Source organism: Gracilinanus agilis, chromosome 4, assembly GCF_016433145.1.
Source record: "Gracilinanus agilis isolate LMUSP501 chromosome 4, AgileGrace, whole genome shotgun sequence".
Lineage (NCBI taxonomy): Eukaryota > Metazoa > Chordata > Mammalia > Didelphimorphia > Didelphidae > Gracilinanus > Gracilinanus agilis.
Genome location: NC_058133.1, coordinates 456,016,243 through 456,038,959, shown reverse-complemented (window position 1 = coordinate 456,038,959; position 22,717 = coordinate 456,016,243).

The following is a 22,717-nucleotide window of genomic DNA, read 5'->3' as shown; positions in this document are numbered from 1 at the left end:
AGACAAAACTTAAAGAAAAAAAAAACAAAACCTTTCATAACTGAATGACTTTTAAGGAGACTGTATCTTACTATATTTTGCTAATTAGTTTTGTAAATTAATCTTGCTTATTTCATTGATTTTCCTGTTGCACTGAATCATTTTAAGTTAATGTAGTTTGTGGCTGCTAGATTAATTCTGGTTATGATTTTATTGTAACTCCCAAATAATGAGAAAAAATCTATTAGAATCTGTAGAAGAGGTTTTTTTTTGACGGTATAGCTTGATATCTGGTACTCATATTATATTTCCTAATTTATTTCAGGTTTCATTGAAGTCATAAATAAATTAGGTGAGTATAGAATAGTATACCTGTCATATTTGTGGGAAAGGAAGGAATTTATGACCAAGCAAGAGATAGGGAATCTTACAAAATGTAAAATGAATGACTTTGATTATATCAAATTAAAAAAGTTTTGTACAAACAAAACTGATGCAGCCAAAATTAGAAGGAAAGCAATAAACTGGAAGAACATTTTTATAATAAAACTCTGACAAAGGTTTCATAAGTAACTAAGTCAAATCTACAAAAAATTAAGCCATTCCACAATTTTCAAATGGTCAAGGGACTTGTATAGGTAGTTTTCACATGATGAAATCAAAACTATTAATAAGCACATGAAAAAGTGTTCTAAATCCCTCCTGATTAGAGAAATGCAAATAAAACAACTCTGAGGTACCACCTTACACCTAGCAGACTGTTCAATATGACAGCAAAGGAAAGTGATGAATGTTGGAGAGGATGTGTCAAAATTGGGACGCTAATACATTGCTGGTGGAGTTATCAATTGGTCCAACCATTCTGGAGGGCAATTTGGAACAATGTGCAAAGAGCTTTAAAAGACAGCCTACCCTTTTACCTAGCCATACTTCTGCTGGGTTTGTACCCCAAAGAGATAATAAGGAAAAAGACTTGTACAAAAATATTTATAGCTGCTTTCTTTGTGGTGGTAAAACATTGAAAAATGGAAGGTTTCTCTCAATTAGGGAATGGCTCAACAAATTGTGGTATCTGATGGTGATGAAATACTATTGTGCTCAAAGGAATTAGAGGATTTCTATGTGAACTGGAATGGCCTCCAGGAATTGATGCAGAGTGAAAGGAGAAGAACCAGGACAACCTTATACACAGAGACGGATACACTGTGGCACAATCGAATGTAATGGACTTCTCTACTAGCAGCAATGCAATGATCCAGGACAATACAGAGGAACTTACACCATCCACATCCAGAGAAAGAACTGTGGGAGCAGAAATGTAGAAGAAAAACCATATGATTGATCACATGATTTGATGGGGATATGATTGGGGTTTTGATGTTAAAGGATCACACTACTGCAGATATGAATAACACGGAAATATGTTTTGAACAATGATACCTGTATAAGGTAGTGCAACTGTTTTTCAGCTCTGGAATGGAGGAGGGAAGAGAGGGGCGATCATGAATCATGTAACCATGGGAAAATATTCTAAATAACAAAAAGAAAAAAGTTATGTTAAAAAATTAATGACTTTGTACTTTGACCTGCATAGTAATAAATCTTCAAATTAATTTAAAAAATAAAAAAGTATAGATCTGATCATAAAAAAAGACATAATAGAACCACTTCTAGGCCTTGGTTAATTGTACTCCTATGAACCTTGGGATCAGGAAAGACACATATATCATCCCTCCATATTTAAATGTAAGCTGTTTTATGCTTGTTTAGTCTTTAATCAATGTTTGTTCATGTTTTCTTTTTTTTATACTGCTCCGCACTATTGTGGTTGAACTTTGAAGTTTCTCTTTTTTTTTTCTTTAAAAATCCATTTTTTCCATTATAGCATTCCAATTATGCCACTAAAATATATCATTTCAATATATAAATAATGGAAGATAATTTAAGCATTGAGAGAGTTCTAAAGATTTTGTGAGCCAGGAATGCCTTTCCATAGAAAATGGAATTTGAGTTAAGATTTGAAGGAAGATCAGGATTCTTAGAGGTAGAGATAAGGAAAGAATTCCCTCCAGTCTGAAAAGAACTCAGAGATGAGAAGTGGAATGCCAAGTATTTTGTTGTCTTTAAGTCATTTTTTCAATTATGTCCCACTCCTTGTGACCCATTTGGATTTTCTTGGCCAAGATACTGTAATTTATTTTTCATTTCCTTCTCCAGCTCATTTTATAGATGAAGGACTGAGAGAAACAGGATTAAGTGAATTTCTATAAAAAATTATTACAAGATTAAACATAGAATTTTAGAGTATATATGCTCAATTTCCCAATTTAAATGGCAACCCGACTAGAAATGGTTTTATAAAAATTGGAATCTGTCAACTCATTTTATACAATAAATGCTCGTTTTTGAATCTGTGATTTCTGGTATATATTCAATAAACTCTTATTGATTGATTATCTGTTACTAATGGTATATAGTAGGTCAATGTTTTGTGTGATTATGCTTGAAATGCAATAGAAAGATTTTATTTTAAAGGTGTATGTTCTTTATTTCATTCCTTTGAGGAAAAGGAAAAAATGTCTTTTCTTCATCCCTGATTGACTGACAACCATTTTGGAGAATGACCTTATTTTAATATCTGTATATTTTAGTATCTGGATGAGCAACCTGAGTATATGATCAAAAAATTGAAAGACCAGGAAACAGCTGCAATTACAGTAAGGGCATTTTTGTAATAACCACTGGATGAAAACTAAGGAAAAACCTAGATTAGATGTCATTTTTTATAGAAAAAAACAACTAAGAAAAATAATAAAAATCATTCTGTTCTCTCTAGACTCTCAGAATATGCCTAAATCTGGAAAATTTCCTTAGGAAAAAAATAAAAACCAAAACCTGAGTCTGTCAGCATCTAGTGACTTTGATGGATAGAAATTGTTCTAGCATCTCTAATCCTTTGTCACTGTGTTTGAAGGGCTAATGTTAAAGAGTAATAATGAAACAGGCAGGATAGAATCAAGAATTGCAAATCTAAGGACCCTCCTCTCTAGGGGCTTTGAGGTCATCTGGGTTGAAAGATGATGAGGCTTGGGGAAGGTTTATTGGCATCATCTGCTAGAAACAAAAACCTAGCATTTCTAGTGTTAATCCAGATGTGAGAGAAAGGAACATCTGACAGTTTTACTCAGGTAGCCTGTGGGAACCAAGTTTCTTTATACTTGAATTTTTTTGAGGAAAACACACAGTAGGAGTAGATTGTGATGTAAGAGTACTATTCTGATTCTGGATTGACAACTGTAGTTTTATTCAGTTTCAAGAGGGAAAAGTGTCTGCCAACAAAGGACATCCTCTATAAATAGGTATGCAAAGGAAGAGACAATATGTTAAAACTCTCAGTAGAGACAAGTATTCTATCATGCCATATACATATCTCAGTGGAAGAGTCCAGCATTGTGCTCCCTCCTCTTCTCTCTCCTTAAATAGACATATTTTCCAGTTCTAAAATGTCATCCTTCTATGGTATCCTTCCTGTCCATTTAAACATAGATATTCCCTGAAATTATGAAACTACATCATTAGTCCCTTCTTCCTCATCATCAGAATATAAAGATAGAGACTATGATTTCATTGATATAGGAAATACTTTATCTTGACATTATTTTCTGCATCATTTTCTCCACCTCTCCCCTCCTTTCCTGCCCAGGCCACCATAGAATCCTCCATGTATCAAATAAGTAAGTTTAAGCAAAAAATGAATATATTCAGAATATCTGATGATGTTGGCATCATTCTTATTTTATAGACTACTGATAGCCTGATTTTGTAGTCTGCCTTGTCTCTGCCAAGATGAAGGAGGTATAGTTCAATGTCAGTTTCTGAATTTATGAATGATCATTTCAGTTATCAGAATTCTAAAACTTTTTCCAGTGATAGTTTCCTTTACATGGCAATCATTTCTTGGTTATGTTTACTTTATTCTGTATCAGTTCATAGAAGTCTTACAAAGTTTCAAATCTATCTTTGAGGACAATTGAGCACAATGATGCTTGGGGATATATTTTTTCTAGCTTTTGATAGCTTTTTTTTATCTCTATAAGATACTTCAATCTTTTTGACTCTCCCTCTCTTCCTATAAGATATCCTTTACATCTTGCTTCCTATATAGAAGAAATGCTGTTCAATCAGTCACTAAAAATTTATTAAATGTCTACTATGTGTCAGCCACTGTGCTAAGTTCTGGGGATATAAAAGGAAGCAAAAGATGTCCCTGCCCTTAAGGAACTTAACAATCTAATTCTCTCCATTTTTTTAGATATTCATTTTTTAGATATTATCTTCATTTTACAGAAATGTAAACTGAGAAAACTGAGTTTCAGAGAGGTTGTACTGATAGTCACTTTTGTTTTTAACCTCGTAGTCAATCAAGATCAGAGGTAGGATTTGAACTTAGTTCTTCCAGGCTCCAAGTTCTGCCCTCTATCCATTTTGCCACATTGCCTCATAGCACTTAAGCTGTAGTTCAATGCCACCATTCTAGCATTATCAGAATATCAGAGCAAATGTTTTTAATTTTTTTTCTAATCATAATGATGATTGTGCACACAACTCTTTGAGCTTCTCGACTGATCTACCCTGTGACCAAAAGCCTCTACATATAATGGGACTAAACACAGTTAGAGCTACAGTGTCTTTGGCAATGAAAATAAACACTTTTTGCTTGATAATCCTGCCTCATCTATCTCCCAGTTATTTTAAAAAATTTCTAACCCTATAGTCTCTAAACTCTGCTTTTAGAGTTTCTTACAGATGAACTCCTTTACTGGCTGACCATTTTTGCTGTCTCTCCTTCCCCTCTATGATTCCATAAACCTCAAGCTAGGAGTGTTCTGTGAAATATTTAAAATTTGACTTTCTAAAAAAAAGTTTTCATGATACGTTTTAAAAATTAAATCTGCATTAACATTTTCTCCATTACTTTAAGTATAGATAAACAACAATAATAAATCAAGGCCCACTTGCCAATTTCCAAGGTTTAAATCCTCTCACTGAAATTTTAATAATTGACTCTTTATGAATACTCTGAACTGGTCCCAGCATACCCCTTGTCAGATAGATCATGATCTAGAATTACATGTCTTAATATACTTCATATTTTAAAAGGTTTGTCTGTCTATCTATCTATCTATCTATCTATCTATCTATCTATCTATCTATATGTCTATCTCTCTGTATCTGTCTATCTTATCTATCTCCTGCATTACCAAATGAAGAGATTAGTACAAATATTATCACCCCAATTTTTCCAATGCAAGATTTGAACTTTAGATAGTGATATGCATGATCATGTGTATAGTTAGTATGTCAACTGGTTTCCCAATTTCTACAGAATATTTGGTCAGGTAGCCTCCATCAAAATGACAGAGAACTCATTCATTCTGAAGACATTCAATTCAGTTTTGGGAACATTCTAATTTTTAAGTAGTTTTCTCTAACTGCAGCCCAATCTCTGTTCTATAACTTCTCTCTCCACTGAACTATGCTAGAATACATAGTTCATAGTTATTATGAGAGTCTGGTGACAGGTTGTGACATTGGAATCAAGGGCAATTAAGAATTTTTGAGTTTGGGGTGGTCAGAATGGATATAGCTTGTTCTCTATCTTTATTTTCATGGATTTTTTGCCAGTATTTAAAACTGGTAATGACTTCTCTTCCTTTCTGACACAGTATTGTACTTTTCTATGTATGTACTTTTCTCTCTATCTCAATTATACTTCCTTTCTATCAAAAACCTTGGCCCCAACAAATGGTTCAGCATCAGAAATGAATATATCATTAAAGAAAATGCACTGCCATCTGCTTTACCACTATATCCTAAGGGCCATGGAGCCTTTCCATTTGATTTTCAGCTGAAACCTCCAATATATCAAGTCAAGTGAACAAGCCCTTATTAAGTTTTAACTATGTTCTGAGCATTTTGCTAAGCTTATAGGAATATAAATATAAGCAAAAATAAAGTAAGATCCTACCTTAATGAGCTTATATTTGAATGGGGAAAAGAAACATACAAAAGGAAGCTAAAAAGCAAAGGGGAGGGCACAGTAGAAAAAGAAGTATAGAGAGTTGGGAGTGGGGATTCAGTAAAAATACAACATGATTTATTTGCCAAATGGAAGGAAAGATGGTAGGCTGTAGAGACAACATTCAAAAAATGAGAAAAGCATAAGAGAATAAAGATATTTTAAAGATATCTTGGTAATAATATTTTTTTTTCTTTTCTTCACACTAAAATCCTCCAATCTGCTTCCACCAGCTATTCCCAGTTTTCTTCGCAGGACCAGGGAAAACAGACCCAATCCAACTTTAATATGGCTAATATGGCATGCTTTCAAATACTTACACACAGCTTTTACATCATACTGTATCTTACCTTCTCTAAACTAAACAGTTAAAGCTCTTCTGGCCAATCTTGAGGCCTTTCACCATTCTGATCATGCTACTTTGTTCTGTTCTGAACATACTCAATAATGTGGCTTCCTTCCTAAAATGGAGTGCCAAAATTATTGTTAAATATTTCAGAAGTTGTCTAGCTGAGGCGGAATATGGTGATAACACTGGTTTCATATTGGTAATATTGGACACGAAAATACTCTTCATGTAAACTAAGTTTACATTTGCTTTTGTTAACCATTTTATCACAGTGTGATAGTGTGATAGTGGTGGTGGTGGTGAGGGTGATAGCAGCAGTAATATTACAAGAATAGTATAAGAAGAAGAGGTGATTGTGTGTGTTTATGTGAGCGAAAGGGAGAGAAAGATAGAGAGAGAGAGGAAGGGGGAGAAAGAGAGGAAGGGTAGAGAGAAAAAGAGAAGGGGAGAAAGAGAGAGGAAATGGGAGAGAGACAGAGAGAGTAGAGAGAGAAAGAGAGGAAGAGGAAAAAGAGAGAGAGGGAGAGAGAGAGAAAGAGGGGAGAAAAAAGAAGGGAAGGGGAGAGAGAAAAAGAGAAGGGGAGTAAGAGAGAGGAAATGGGAGAGAGACAGAGAGAGTAGAGAGAGAAAGAGAGGAAGGGGAAAAAGAGAGAGAGGGAGAGAGAGAAAGAGGGGAGAAAAAAGAAGGGAAGGGGAGAGAGAAAAAGAGAAGGGGAGTAAGAGAGAGGAAATGGGAGAGAGCCAGAGAGAGTGGAGAGAGAAAGAGAGGAAGGGGAAAAAGAGAGAGGAAGAAAGATAGAGAAAGAGGGGAGAAAAAAGAGGGGAAGTGGAGAGAGAAAAAGAGAAGGAAGAGAGAGAAAGAGAGAGAGGAAAGGGGAGAAAGAGAGACAGAGAGAGGGGAGAGAGAAAGAGAAGAAGGGGGGAAAAGAGATGAGAGAGTGGGGCATGGGGAGAGAAAAAATGGAATATAGACAGAAATAACACCTAGTATATATCAGGTACTTTGCTAAGTGCTTTAAAAATATTGTCTCATTTTATTCTCACAATAACGCTGTGAAGATTGTTGTTATATGTTATTATCATATACTGTTATGCTATTATTACCAATGCTTTACAGTTGAAAAAACTTCATCAAAGAGAGGTTAAGTGACTTGCCCAGGTTTTCACAATTAGTATATATATGATGTGGAAAGAATAAGGTCTTTTTGAATGCAGATCATGTACTCATGTATTGTACTACTTTCAAGGAGAGAAAGTATTATTTCTCTATAATGTTTAAAACTGTCATACTCATCTATAATACATAATGGCACATTTAACAAATTATCAGAGAAAAAAATATGCCATAAAATTTATGTTCACCACAACGGGTGGGGAGCCATCAGTTTTTCAATGAATGTTTATTTCCACAAATTCTCTTTCAGTGATACAACATATAAAGATCATCCTCTCAGAAGAGACTTTGAGACTTTCCCTACAAATTGCAACAGAAGCCAGGAGAGCCTGTTGAGTGTATCTCTACTTTATAGTGTGAGTTGACCAACAACAATGGATAAATGCTTCTATGTGTGTGCAAAAGAGTAAGCAGGGGTGTTTTATGCAGAATAGACTAACCTGTTTATTTTTTAGTATTTAGAATCTAGATTACTTGCTTAATTGTATTACTAATTGACAATTCTGTCTTCCCTTTAGGAGCATCCTCGGTGTCACAAAATCACCAATTTTTGTCCTGCCATATACTATTGATGTTTTCATTATACATGGACAGTCCTTTAGCCCTCCAAGAGGCCTAAATCTATTAGATAAGAAACTTTTTTTTAAATACTGCAGCAGGTGTGGAACAAGCAAACCTCTTTATTTATGTAAATAATTAAAAATAAATGTCAGGCATACCCCATCCCTGCTCATTTAAGTCATTTTAATGACACATGAAATATAAAAGAAGGCTTCACTAAAGGTCTCTAAGGAGAAAAGGGCAACACCACTAAATAAAGAAGGATGATCATGCTGGGGCAAACTTGAAAGGAGACGGCATTTATACAAAAAGCAATTTGCTTTGACGGTAATTTTCTGAATTTTCCTGGTTATTATTGAAGATATATGTGTTTGAATGAGAACATTCTTTCCTTCCTCTCTAGCCAGCTGCCCTGTTTGATCCTGCCGTGAAGTCACAGTCCTGTGTTAATGGTTTCACAGTTTGTTCCTGGAGGAAAAAAAAAATTATTATGATGTCACATATTTGTCATTTTGACTTCACTGCAGGGTCAGACTGGAGAAGAAAATAGGTTGTGAGGAAGATAATCTTTCAGGAAAGAACTTTTCCTTTCTTTTATTTCTAAAATAACAAGAAATAGTGGCAGGGACAGGCACTTAAGATCAACTATATGAGAAGTTACTTGGACTCATGTGATCACAGGGGACATTTGTGAAGTGTCCTATTTATACAGTCTCTTGTTTCTTTATGATGCTAGATAGCCTCTTCCCTTCCATATCTCTTCTACAACAAATCTCATGATATCTTTTCTTACTTCAGCAAAGAGTCTATTTAAAACTTTGCTTCTTTATTTTAGGGATCTTTAAAGATTCTTTGGATATCTTTGCCCCCCAAAATAATAGTTCATCCTCCATTTTTTTAAACCCTTACCTTCCATCTTAGAATTGGTACTAGGTATTGGTTCCAAGGCAGAAGAGTGGTAAGGGATAGCCAATGTGGGTTAAGTGACTGACTTGCCCAGGGTCACATAGCTAGGAAGTGTCTGAGGCCAGATTGGAACCCAGGACCTCCTGTCTTTAGGCCTGGCTCTCAATCCACTGAGCCACCCAGCTGCTCCCAGAGTGTCTTTCATTTTAAAAGTAATTTAAAAGCCACTTTAAGGTGTCCCATTATTTTATACTTATATCTTCCAGAGTATGGTATTTCACCTATATATTTAAGAGTATATCCTCTATCTATTTTTAAATAAAAGCATGTTTCATAATCAAATTGGTAATAAGTAGCATTATTTTCCCCTGACAAAAGTCTTTTATTTTGCTTTGGTTTTGGGTGGTAGCAAGCCAAAAAAAGAGAAGAAACAACAGGAAATAGATGTGTACAATACTCTGAAGTATTTGCCTGTATTGACTCAATATTTCCTTTAAAAAATGTCACTAGGTGATAGACACAGTGAAAGCTGAATAATATCATAAAACTGAAATTAATTATACCCTAAAAGTCAAGTTGCAAATGTGAAAATCATTTCTGAACTATGTTTGTGACTTCTTAGAGCAAAGGTCCAAATCAATAGCAAATGGGAAGAAATGATTCAAATTAAATTATTTAACATATAACAATGATGGCAAACCTATGACACACATGTCTGCACTGACACATGTAGCCATTTTTGGTGACACGAAGTCTCATGTGGCTGCATACAGAGAAATATGGGTCCGCATGCCGAGGATGAAACATTTGCTGTAGTGTAGTGTAGACACTCTGTGCACTAAAGATGACAATTCGAGCTATATTAATTTACCTATTTTGGTTTATTAAATACAGTTATATATTACAATTTTACATTTTTGTTAAACTATAAGTATCACAAAATTATGTTTTTTTTTCTTGAAGTGACACCACCCGAGTTATGCTTGGTTTTTTGGTGAATTTTGACACGCCAAACTCAAAAGATTGCCCATCACTGACATATAACAACAATAGCCTCAATACGACCTATTAAATATGACCTATTAAAGTGAGCTCTTGATGTTAAAAAATAGGAAACAGATGAAAGAAATGACATTGACACGATTATTACCATTTCTATAGAATTTTAACTAACATAATTTTTTTCCCTGAAATGAGGCTGCCAATGATTCCAGAAATTTTACCACCAGCAAATGTTTTAACTCTTTGTCATAGCCAAGAATCTAGAACCTATCTCATTGGTATATCCTTCATGGAATCATGCATGATTTTACATTATTTTATATATTGGGATCAGAAGTCAATATCTAGAAAGTCCCTCAGAGTTGTGCAATCTAACTTCTTCATTTGAAGGAACTGGAGTTGAGAGAAATTAAGTGAGTTGCTCAAAGTCACAGATAGCACATTTTGAATATTTAATTTGGATATAATTCTCTGAATACAGAGTCAGTGTTTTCTTTGATGCACAAAGGAGAAACTTAAAGGAAGTATTTGCTATTGTTCATTAAATATTTATTGGATAAAAAGAATAATAGTAACAGTGGGAATTTGTATTTCCTATACCTTTCAATGCATGATCAAAAATGTGATTTGCTAAAGAATATGTTTTACAAATGAACAACTTTTTTTTTCTCATTATTTTGTCAAAGATGTCCTTAGTACATGTGCAGAATATTCTCACAGTAATTTTTATATGGATGGGTTAGTAGTTACTGATAATATTTTTTTGCCTACTAGTAAAAGATATGTGATATTCTCTCTTAAGCATTTGGTATTTTATCATTTATCCTGAGAATTCATTCCTCGTTTCTGTCAAAATTGAGTCATCTCCAACATGGTTCTTCCCTAGGTTCATTAGGTTTAGTTACAGCATTCTCCCCATCTTTGCTTTTATTATTTTACTTTTTAAATTTAAAGATATTTTGTTTTCCCAATTACATTTAATAATAATTTTCAACGTATGTTTTCCAAAATTGTAAGATCTAAACTACTCCTTTCCTCCCTCCCCTCCTTCTATTTGGAGATGGCAACCAGTTTGATCTGGGCCATACACGTATTATCACTCAAAACACACTTCCATATTGATCACCGTGGTAAGAACACAGCCATACAGAACCAAAGCCATGAAATAAAATTGTAAATACACTGATGTGAAAGATAATATGCTTTGATCTGCATCCATTTGACTCACTCGTTCTTTCTCTGGAGGTGAATAGCATTTCCTATCATAATTCTTTCAAAATTGTCCCATAACTTTTCATTGCTGAAAGTTGCCAACTTTTCACAGTTGATCATTGTACATTATTGCTGTTACTGTGAACAGTGTTCTCCTGGTTGTGCTTATTTCACTCTGCATCAGTTCATGCAGATCTTTCCAGCTTTTTCCAAAATCTTCTTGCTTATCATTTCTTATAGCATAATAATATTCCAGTAGACTCCAACATATGCCACAATTTTTTCAGCCATTCCCTAATAGAGGGATGTTTTGCTTTTGTTATTTCTAGAAATATCATTTAGGAGAATGTGATATTAGAATCCAACTGTGATGACACCACTATTTTGATCAATTAATCAATCAAACATTTATTAAGTGCCTACTATTTGTAAAGCACTGTCTTTGAGAGAGAAAATAGTATGTTATAAAAACATTGATGAATTAAGCCATTTTTCATCTTTTTTGTTGTCTTCTTGTTTCATCCTTAGACATTTTGAGAATGCTTTAACTTAATTAGGCCAATTTTCCCCTTCTCTTTCTCTCTATGCAAATCCTATTCATTTTTCAAAGTAAAGTTGGCATGCCCCCTCCTCTCAAAGCCTTCCCTGTATGTAGTTCATTCACAGTTGGGAAAAATGAGGCAGTAGACTAGGGTGAAGTGAATTGCCCAACATTTAATAGCTACTAAGTCTGAGGTCACATTTGAACTCAGGTCATCCTAATTCCAGCTCTAGCACTCTATCCATTGTACCATCTAGCTACCAATAAATAGCAGCAAATGAAAATAAACTGGCAGTGATAAACTTGGTAAATAATTATTGTTTTTAAAAGTTTCTATTGATTAATTTATTTAGCATTATGTCAAAATCAGCATGATAGCCTTTAAAAATTTCAAAAACAATTATCTATTGTAAATCTGCATGTATGCATATCTCTTTTAAAAATAATATTTTATTTTCCCCAAATGGTTAGGTCAGACCACAACTCCACCAACAAGCAATAATGTCTCAATTTTCCACATCCCCTCCAATAATATTTTCCTTTTCTGTCATCTTGGCTCATTTTCTAGCTGTGAGGTTGTTTTAATTGGCATTTCACTAATCGAGTGATTTAGAGCATTTTTTTCAACATTAAAAAATTTTATACTTAGTAACCACCACCACTACAAAACATTTAAATAAACAAATGCATAAAATAATTATGTGCAAATCCACAAACTCCACATTATTTATAATATGTTTAATTATATACAAATTATCTATGTGCACTTACATAAACATCCTCTGCTTTTGAGTTCCCTTTGGATTTGTTTTACATTGACCCTTTTTTCTCTTAGTTTTGTGGCTGCTATTTTTTATGTGATCATATCATGTATTATTTTTATTCTCTTTTCATCTCTTTATGTATTTTCTTTATCTTTCCAATATTTATCATTTCTGTTAACATATGCAATCCATTACATTCAAATATCACAATCTATTTAACCATTTCTCCCAATCATTACATTTATGTTATTTCCAGTTATTTTTGTCATTACAAACAAAATTTCCATGAATATTTTTAAACACACATAATTTTTTATCCTCTAAATAATGCCCTTCAGGTCTAATCCAAAAATGATATCCTTTAGTTAATACTTATGAACATCCCTATAGCTCTTAATGTATATTTCCATCTTGTTTTAAAAAAAAAACAATTCACAACTGCTCTAACAATGTGCTATTAGACCTGATTCACCATGTCTCTATCAGTATTTAATTGGATCAATTTAACCCATCTGGTTCTCAATTAAGATATATTACTAGGGACATATTTAACTAGATTGGTCCTTAGGCAGCATGCTTTAATATGTATTCAGAATTCAACAGTTCTCTCTCTGAAGATAAATAATATTTTTTATCATTGATCCTTTGGAATTATGTGGTATCATTTTCTGTTCCAAGTAGCTAAGAATTTTAAATTTGGTAATACTTATGATATTGCTGTTATTGTGTACCTGATTCTGCTCATTTCACTTTGCATCAGTTCATGTCTTCCCAGGTTTTTAAAAAATACCTTGCTCATCATTTCTTTCTTTTAATAAAATATTAATTTTTTTCCATTACATGTAGAAGCAATTTTTGAAAATACTTTTTTGACACATTAGAATTTACATTTTCTCCTTCCAACCTTTCATTCCTACCCCAAGGCATTAATCACTCTGATAAAGGTTAAACCTATGGTTTCATGCCATGCATATTTTCATATTTTTCATTTTGTGATAGAAGGCAAATATCCCAATACAATAAAAATCTCATGAAGTCATTAAAGTGGAAGATGGCATGCTATGGACTGCTAAAGGCTCCACCAGTTCCTTCTTTGGCTATAGATAGTATTTTCATCATGAGTTTCTTGTGATTATTTTGGAAACTTGCTTTGCTGATAATGTTCTTCAAAGATAATTATCATATAGTTATAATGTTCATATAAGTCTTAGCAGGTGTTTTTTAAAAATTTATTCAGTTCATTTCTTATGATGCAATAGTATTCCATTACAACCATATACCACAACTTGTTCATCCATTCTCCAAATGATGAATAACACCTCAGTTTCTAAAGCTTTGATTCTACAAAAAGAGCTGCTGAAATATTTTGAATCAGATAGATTCTTTTCACCTATTTTTTTTTTTTTATCTCTTTGGGATACAGACCCAGTAGTGACATTGTTGGGTCAAAAGGTATGCATAGAGCTTGATTCCATATTATTATCCAGGATAGTTGCAGCAGTTCACAGATCTACCAACAGTGTATTAGTACCCCAATTTCCCCATATTGTCCAACATTTATTATTTTCCTTTTTGATCATGTTAGCCACTCTGAGAGGTGTGAGGTAGTATTTCAGATTTGTTTTAATTTCCTTTTCTATTTTGGAACATTTTTATATGACTGCTCATGGTTTTAATTTCTTCCTCTCAGAACTGCCTATTCAGATCCTTTGACCATTTTTTCAATTGAAGAATAATTTTAACTCTTATAAACATATATTTGAGAAATGAGGCTTTTGTCAGAGACGCTTGTTATACATTTTCCCCCAGATTTGTTCTTTCCCTTCTAATCTTGCTTGTATTGGTTTTATTTGTACAAAACCTTTTAAATTTAATGTAAATAAAATTATCTATTTCATTTTTCAAAATGTTTTTTTATCTCTTGTTTAGTTATAAATTCTTCCCTCATCCATAAACTTAGCAGATAAAGTATTCTAGGATCCTCTTATTTGTTTATGTTGTCATCCTTTATTTTTTGATCAACTAACCATTTTGACTTTATTTTGGTGTATGGTATGAAATATTCATCTATGCTTGGTTTAAGCCATAAGAATTTCTAGATTTCCCAGTAGTTTTTGTTAAGTAATGATTTCTTTCTATAAAAGCTTGGATCATTGAGTTTAATAAACACTATTTTTCTTTTTCAGGAGCTGATGGTAGATTTTCTGAATTTCTATTTTTTTCTTTTGTTAGTGAATATCAGGCTGTTTTCCTTAATGATTTCTGGTAATATAGTGTGCAGGCTATATTTTTGATAATAAGCTTTCTGGTATTCCATTGATTTTCAGCTTATTTTTCCTGTATCTATTTTCCAGGTCAATCATTTTTCCAGTGATGTATTTTAGATTTTCCGCTATTTCTCATTTTAAAAAATTGTATTGTTTCCCAGTGTCTTAGGAATTCATTAGCTTCTATTTGTACATTTCTAATTTTTAAAGTTATTTTCTTGAGTATTTGTTTTTCATTTTCCATTTGGCCAAAACTACTCTTTAAAGAGGTGGTTTTTTAAAATTTATTGTTTACTTCTATTTCCATGCAGTCCATTATTTAATTTAGGAAGTTGTTTTCTTCAATTTATTTTTATACCTCCATTTCCTTTTGTCTTATTCTAGTTTTTAGGAAGTTGATTTCTTCATTGATTTCCCCCCAGCTATTTTCCTGTCAGTTCTACAGAATTTATTATTTTCCTTTTTGGTCATTTTAGCTACTCTGATAGGTGTGAGGTGGTTTCTTAGAATTGCTATAATTTGCATTTCTCTAATCAGTAGCAATTTTTTTCATTTGATTATTATTAGCTTTGACTTCTGAAGACTGCTTGTTCAAATATTTTGACCACTTATCTACTGGGGAATGGTCTTATTTTTATAAGTTTGGCTTAGTTCCTTATGTATTTGGGAAATGAGGTCTTTATTAGAGAAAACTGTTGTAGGATTTTCCCTAGTTTCCTGTTTTCCTTCTAATTTTGATTGTATTGGTTATGTTTGGGTAAAACCTTTTTAATTTTATGCAATCAGAATTAGCTATTTAACTGCATTTTAAATCTATTGCTTGTTTGGTGATAATCTTTTCCTCTTGTGTGAATTAAATATTTAGGGGACCCCAATCTTGCAATACTTACCTAATAGGGAATTACAAAGCCATGGGATTAAATATTTAGGGGACCCCAATGTTGCAATACTTACCTAATAGGGAATTACAAAGTCATGGGATTTAATTTGCTAGCATGGCAGGTGAAATTATTGACCAGTAGAAGCAAATGATGAGATGGGTAGGGACTGAAATGAAACCTTGGCCAATTAGAAAATTGTATGGAAAGGGTTTAGACTAAACTTAAAAAGCCAGAATGTGAAGTGGGGGATTTTTCTGTGCCATTTTTTACATGTGGAAGAAGCTTACCTATGTAAGCCATCTATGTCAAGTAGTGCAGCATAGGTGGGCACAGCACCATGGACTGGCAGGGACCATGCCTGGTTGGGAATCTGGGATCTAATGAACTAGGATAACAATGCAGCTGAAGACTTGAGTATTTAGGTTGATGATACTTTTTTTCTTTATTTCTTTCTCTTTACTAATAAATACTTATGAATCTAATATAAAGTTTCCATGACTAATTTTTATTTATTACATCCTATTCATAGACTTCAATGGTACATTTTTCAATGCCCTCGTTAGCTGTGACATCACTCTTGTCTAAATCATTTACACATTGTTCCCATAATCCCTGAGTTTGTCTGGGTAGGTAGACTTCCAGGTATTTTATATTGTCTGAAGCCATATTAAATGGGATTTCTTTTTTTTATCTCTTTATTCTGGGTTTTGTTGTTTATATGTAGAAATGTTCCTGATCTATGGGAGTTTATTTTACTTGTAGCTATTAAAAAAGTTTTTCTTCTTCTGAGTTTGTATCTTGATCTTTCCTGTTACCACAATAGCTTTTTATGCCCATGTTATTTATTTATTTCATTCCTTTACCATCATAGATCTTGATTTTTAACTTTATGTTAAAAGTTTGGCTTTGTTTCTAATGTAGGTGGCAGAACAGTGGCTTTCTCTCAGACTTTTCCTGAGCGCTTTTCCAGACATAATTCCATGTGTTTGGAAGTTTTTGGTGCTTCCGAGATGGCATGATTATCTCTGGCTTGAGAGTTTCCCAAATTGCTGTTGCTTTTGTCAATACCATTTAGTCCTACCAGTGTTTCAATCAGGTCAACCTCCTCATCCTTGTCAAAAATCTTTCTTTCTGACCTCATATGTTGTCTTGGACTGGAAAAAATGTCTCATCTTTTTAAGGCTCTGCCTCTCTAGAATTCTACTTAAGATATTATTTTAAAGTTGTTTGTAAGAGTACACTGGTAAAGCTTCACTGTGTGCATCCATTATTTACAATTTTTGCTCTACACTAGAAATTGAGTATAAAAGGTTTAAAAAATGCCTTACCTTCCATATTAGAATCAATACTATGAATTATTTTTAAGTCAGATAAGTGGTAAGGGCTGGGCAATGGTGGATAACTGGGTAGCTGATTTGCCCACAGTCACGCAGCTATGAAGTGTCTGAGGTCAGATTTGAACACAGGATCTCTCATAGACTTTTTAAAAAATATTTTTAAACCCTTAACTTCTGTGTATTAGTTCCTCGGTGGAAGAGTGGTAAGGGTAGGCAATGGGGGTCAAGTGACTTGTCCAGGGTCACACAGCTGGGAAGTGTCTGAGGCTGGATTTGAACCTAGGACCTCCCGTCTCTAGGCCTGTCTCTCAATCCACTGAGTTACCCAGCTGCCCCCTGTACTTATTTCTAATGTGAGACAATGCTATGTCTTATTGGCTGATAACTTTCAGCTCTCCATTCACCTTTGGCAAATCTGCATTTCTTGCCTTTAGGTAATCTCACCTTATAGCCTAGTGCACGGGTACAGATCCACATAGCAAAAGGTCAAGAACTTAACTGCTACATGAATTTAGTTGCAAAATCATGCTCTAAAATACATACACAACTGGGTCTTCTTGTAAGATTTTTTTTCAAAAACTAGATCTTAAGTTAATTTTGAAAATATTTATCAAGAAAGGAAATTTCTGCTCTTTGCCCACTACTGGGGTCTACCTCTGGAAATAAAATTAAATAGCTGCAATGAAAACTGGAAAAAAAATGCTACTCCTCTTTTGTTCAAACTGAACCAGATCAAGAAAGTTTGTCGCCTTTAAAGTCGACCTCATTAATTTCATGATCTTTGGATGGCACATGGCACACCCACTGTGAAGATTAGATTTTACTTTTGAAACCTCCTAGTATTATGTATCTCTAAAGGCTAAATTAAAAAAAATATGAAAGAAAGGAGAAAAAAATCAAAACTAAGAGTCCATGCAATTAAAATTCAGGTTTTTATTAAAATAGTTCTTAGAAGTAAAATGTAGGTAAGCATTTTGAAAGACTCATTTTTAATTTTTTTTTTTCATCATAGGGATAATCCAGGACAAGAACCACAACCCAGCTCATAGAGACAGCTTAGTATTAATTCATTTCTGGGTGAAGCTTTTCAGGAAGGTTTTTTCCTAATCTTTACATTGTTCTTTCTCAATCTTGGTAAAGATAAATAACCTTCTAAGGATTCAGAATTAATTGATATATATTCAAATTCCTTTGTTAATTCTGGATCAGTTTTGAATTTTTGGTCTTTATAACCAAGATTTCAAAGCACAGATTGATATTGTAAACTTTAGGTGATGGAATACATAAATTTAGCTGCTTCTAAAGACAATTGCTAGTGAAGAATGGATATTGATACATTATTTTTGGCATGCTAGTAAAAAATGGATAATTACTGTCACTCACAGAGGTGTCTCAACTTGAAAAAACAATGATCCTTTCATTGCATCAATAGTTAACTCCAAGTGTCTCAATTCCCTTTAATGATGGGCTAGTGATCTTTTAACTTAGAATTTTTAAATATAGCTATCAGAAGGGACTACTTTGACATCACTGACCTTGTGGTTGGATCAGGTCTTGTGATATCTTTGGAAACTTATTTTCCCTGGAGCCCATTGATTTGATCAGATCTTAATCACTCCTCTATGTTGTTGACCCTTCCAAGCTTTCTTCCCTAATTAAGTCTATTTTAAACCTTACCCCTTCTGGCCTGATTTGGGTACTTCTGCACTCTGTTGTCTGGTGACCCAGAATTGCAATTCCTTTGCCCTGATGAAAGACCTTCATTGCTACTTTGGTAGTTCTCTTTATTTCAAGTTGACAGAATCTTATAGAGTTGCATTGAGAGTCTAAGTGAATTCTGTTCACACAGTTAGTATATATCAAAAGTAGGACTAGAATTCAGGTCTTTCCGAATACAATCCCAGCAACTATCCACTTCATTATGATGTTTAATTATTTTACTATAGAAAATTATTAAATATTATGATGCATAACTTTTATTATAGAATTTTCTCATCTTTTTTAATAGAGTTCATATAGAAGTGATTTGGGGATAAGCTACTAAAATAATATTATTTTTAGGATTAATATCTTGTGGACTGTAGCACAGGCAGTTAAAATAAGTGTCTCTTGTAGTTAAGAAAATTAGGATATAGGCTTATTGTGATTTTGATTATGGCTATGATTATTTTAATTCTTTCATTTTATATTTCATGGGGTTCAGAAATAAATGGTCTGTCTTGGGACAAATTTTTCTTTTACCACTACTCTTTTATATTTAATGTTCTGTGGAAAATTGTACAAAATCATTGCTTCCTTTTGTAATTGAATGAAAATATAGAATATATAGGTAAAGGAAATCCTAGTAGGATCATTTAAAGCACCTTTGGTACAACTAAAGTAATAGCTAGGGTGAAGTTGATGGTGTGTATTTAATCCCCTCCCCCTATGCCTTGATTTTTCTTCTTTGTCTTTATATTTTGAGACTTTTTCATTCCATCTAGGTTAGAAGATATGGATATTTAGTATGAAACAAACGTTTTAATTTTTATTATAGCCATCATTCATCATTTTTAATTGTTCAATTTAAACAAAAGATAAATAGCATCGTTATCTTTTCTTTTTTTTTTTCTCCATGTGGTACTGCTTATTAATCACATTTATTTCTGGCTTTTAAGTTTCAGCAAGGCTTGGCCCTCTCTGGAAGGAAAGATTGTTTCAAAGTCTAAATCCTGCAACTTAACCCAGAGTTATTTAGGTAGTGCATGGAACAACTGACCCTTTGTTCTTCTGACTTCAAGACTAATGCCCTCTCTAAAATGCCATTTTGCTGCCTTTTTAACATGTATCCTTCCATTCAGAAGATGAAAATACATAAAAGAAAGGTAGCACCATTCCTGATTTTCAGCACTGATGTTCAAGTCACCAGTTCCCTACCCTATCTAAGCTATTATATTACATCAGTTTATTATAGTAGGTGGGTAATTTCAATTCCTTATTTATTTGTGTGATGATTTAAAATATCTCTGTTAAGCCCAGAATCAAAGAATCTCAAAATAGAAGAGTTGGAAGAAATCTTATGGATCAGCTAGTTAACTGATATGTGAAAGAATGTCCACCATCACATTCCCAATAAAAAGATTGTAACCTCTACTTAAAAGACCTTTAGGGATAGGGAATTTAGCACCTCTAGAGGAAACCTATTCCACTTTTGGGCATCTCCAATTAATTAGAATGCCTTTCCTCCCCCCCACCCCCCGCGAAATCATATTTAACTTTGTTTCTGCAACTCTTATGCATTGTTCTGAGTTATGCTCTTTGAAGCAAAAAAAAAAATGTAGCTATGTCCTCTTTTATTCATTAATTTATTTATGCTTCAAATTACACCAAATTGCTCTAGTTCTTCACCAGATCCTCATCTGCCCTAGACTCAGGGTGATGCCAAAGGAAGGGAAGAAATATTTATTAAGCACTTACTCTTTGCCATTTGCTTTGCTAAACACTTTTTTTTTAAACATTATTTCATTTGATTCATCACGAACATTCTATGAAACAGCTGCTATTATTATTTCCATTTTAGAGTTGAGGGAAATGAGGGAGAGATGGATTAAGTGGCAATTTCAGGTTCCCCAAGCTATTAAGTGTCTGAGTCTTATTTTGAAATCAGGTCTTCCTGACTGCTGGCGCCCATTGCTCAATCCACTGTGCTGCCTCATTATCGCAGTTGCCCTCTTTTGGATGTGCTATGGTTAATTAATATAGTAATTAAATTAGCAAACAGGGGTACCTAGAACTGAATGCAGTATTCCAGATGAAGTCTGACAGGAGCAAAGTACAGTGGGATGACCATCTCTATGTTTCTCGAAGCCTTACCCCTCTTATTTGAGGTTGCATTGAGTTTTCTGGTTGCCACATTTTACTACTGACTAATATTGAACCTACAAACTGATATAAGAGACAAAGGCAACCTTACAGACCAATAGAGGCATGCGGTGATATAAAATAATAGTAGTCTTTCTTTTCTGAAAAGTGTTGGGAATCACATTGTCTACTATAGGCTGGGGTCATAAAATTAGAAGGAGACGATCAATGTAAATGCCTCTTATACCTTGAGCTGTTGTTGCTGTTTTTTCCCTCTTCTGTCTAGATGTGTTCTGCTAGAGGAATAATTCAACTCTTTTGAGTGCTGTATTCTTTCCCCCAAATGTCGCCTGAAATCTCAAAGGGGCACGATTCTCCTCCATAGATGTAGGTGGCTTTGACAGCTGCAGCATCAGGGAGAGATTACAGAAATGAATGAATGGATTTGGTTTGTATGGAATAATGATGTAAGGTTTCCACTTCAAAGTGCCTGCTTCAAATGCTATGTATATCAAAGGCAGACAATTCTCTGCCAACCAGAGACAGTGCAAGGGCGTCTACTTTGCTCCTTAGAAACCTAGTCACTGATGAGATTGTTCTATTTTATACGGAGAATATGTTGTTCTGTGTGTTTGTATATACTGGATGGTGGCTTGTTGCTGTTTTAAATTTTTTTTCTACATAGAGATATCACAAAGGTGATTATTATACAGATATATTAAAGTTGTCTATTGCCTTTTTCATATTGAACAAATCCTGCTTCTTCTTGAGGAGTGGGGAACTATCTCCTTTTAAGCTTAACTCCAAAGTAAACAGTTGGCTAGAAGCACTTTTCATTAATCAAAAGAAAGAACTTCAGGCACAGATCTGACATAGGACAGGGATATTTCTTGGAATTTAGTAAATACTGTCTTACCAACAACTTGGAGATCAAGTTCTCCCCGGCATAGCTAAATCCTGGAATGGACAGTGGAAAGTAAAGTGACACCATTAATTATGCTGTGATGTTTGCAAAGATTTAATTGAATCACTAAGTGGGCAAATGAGAACAGGTCACATAGTGTCTTAGAGTTGAAATCAATTCAATTCAGCCAACATTTATTAATCATCTGCCATTTAGAGTTGATGTTGTATGGTGAGTGGATGCCCAGTTTGAGGTCATATCTTGCTTCTGACATTTTATAACAATGTGATCATAATCGAGCCTGCTAATACCTCTGAGCCTCACTTTTCTTATCTTTGAAATGGAGGTAACACTTTGTAAAGCATTTATTTTATAAAATGATTATTAGACCCATAGAATCATGGAATTTTCAAATTGGTAGGGACTGAAGTATCCATCTAGTTCAACCCTCAAATGAGAATCAATTAATCATCAATCAATCAATAAACATTTATTAAATGCATACTATGTGTGAGGCACTATACTAAGTTCTGGGGATACATAAAGGGGCAAAAGATACAGCCTCTGCCCTTAAGAAGCTTATAGTCTAAAGGGGGACAGAACTTGCAAACAAGAATATGCAAAGTAAGCTATATACAAGATAAATAAGAAGTAATTGGAGAGAGAAAGAAATAGAATAAAAGGGGATTGAGGATGAATTTCTGTTGAAAGTGGGATATTAGTTGGGATCTAAAGGAAGCCAGGGAGAGCAATAGAATGAGCCTAAGAGGGAGGGTATTCCAGACAAGGGGGGCAGCAAGAGAAAATTCCTGGAGCCAAGAGATAGAATGTCTTGTTCATGGGATGGTCAGGAGGCCAGTGTCATCAGATCCAAAGAGTGCTTGTTGTGGAGAAAGGTGTAAGAAGACTAGAAAAAAATAG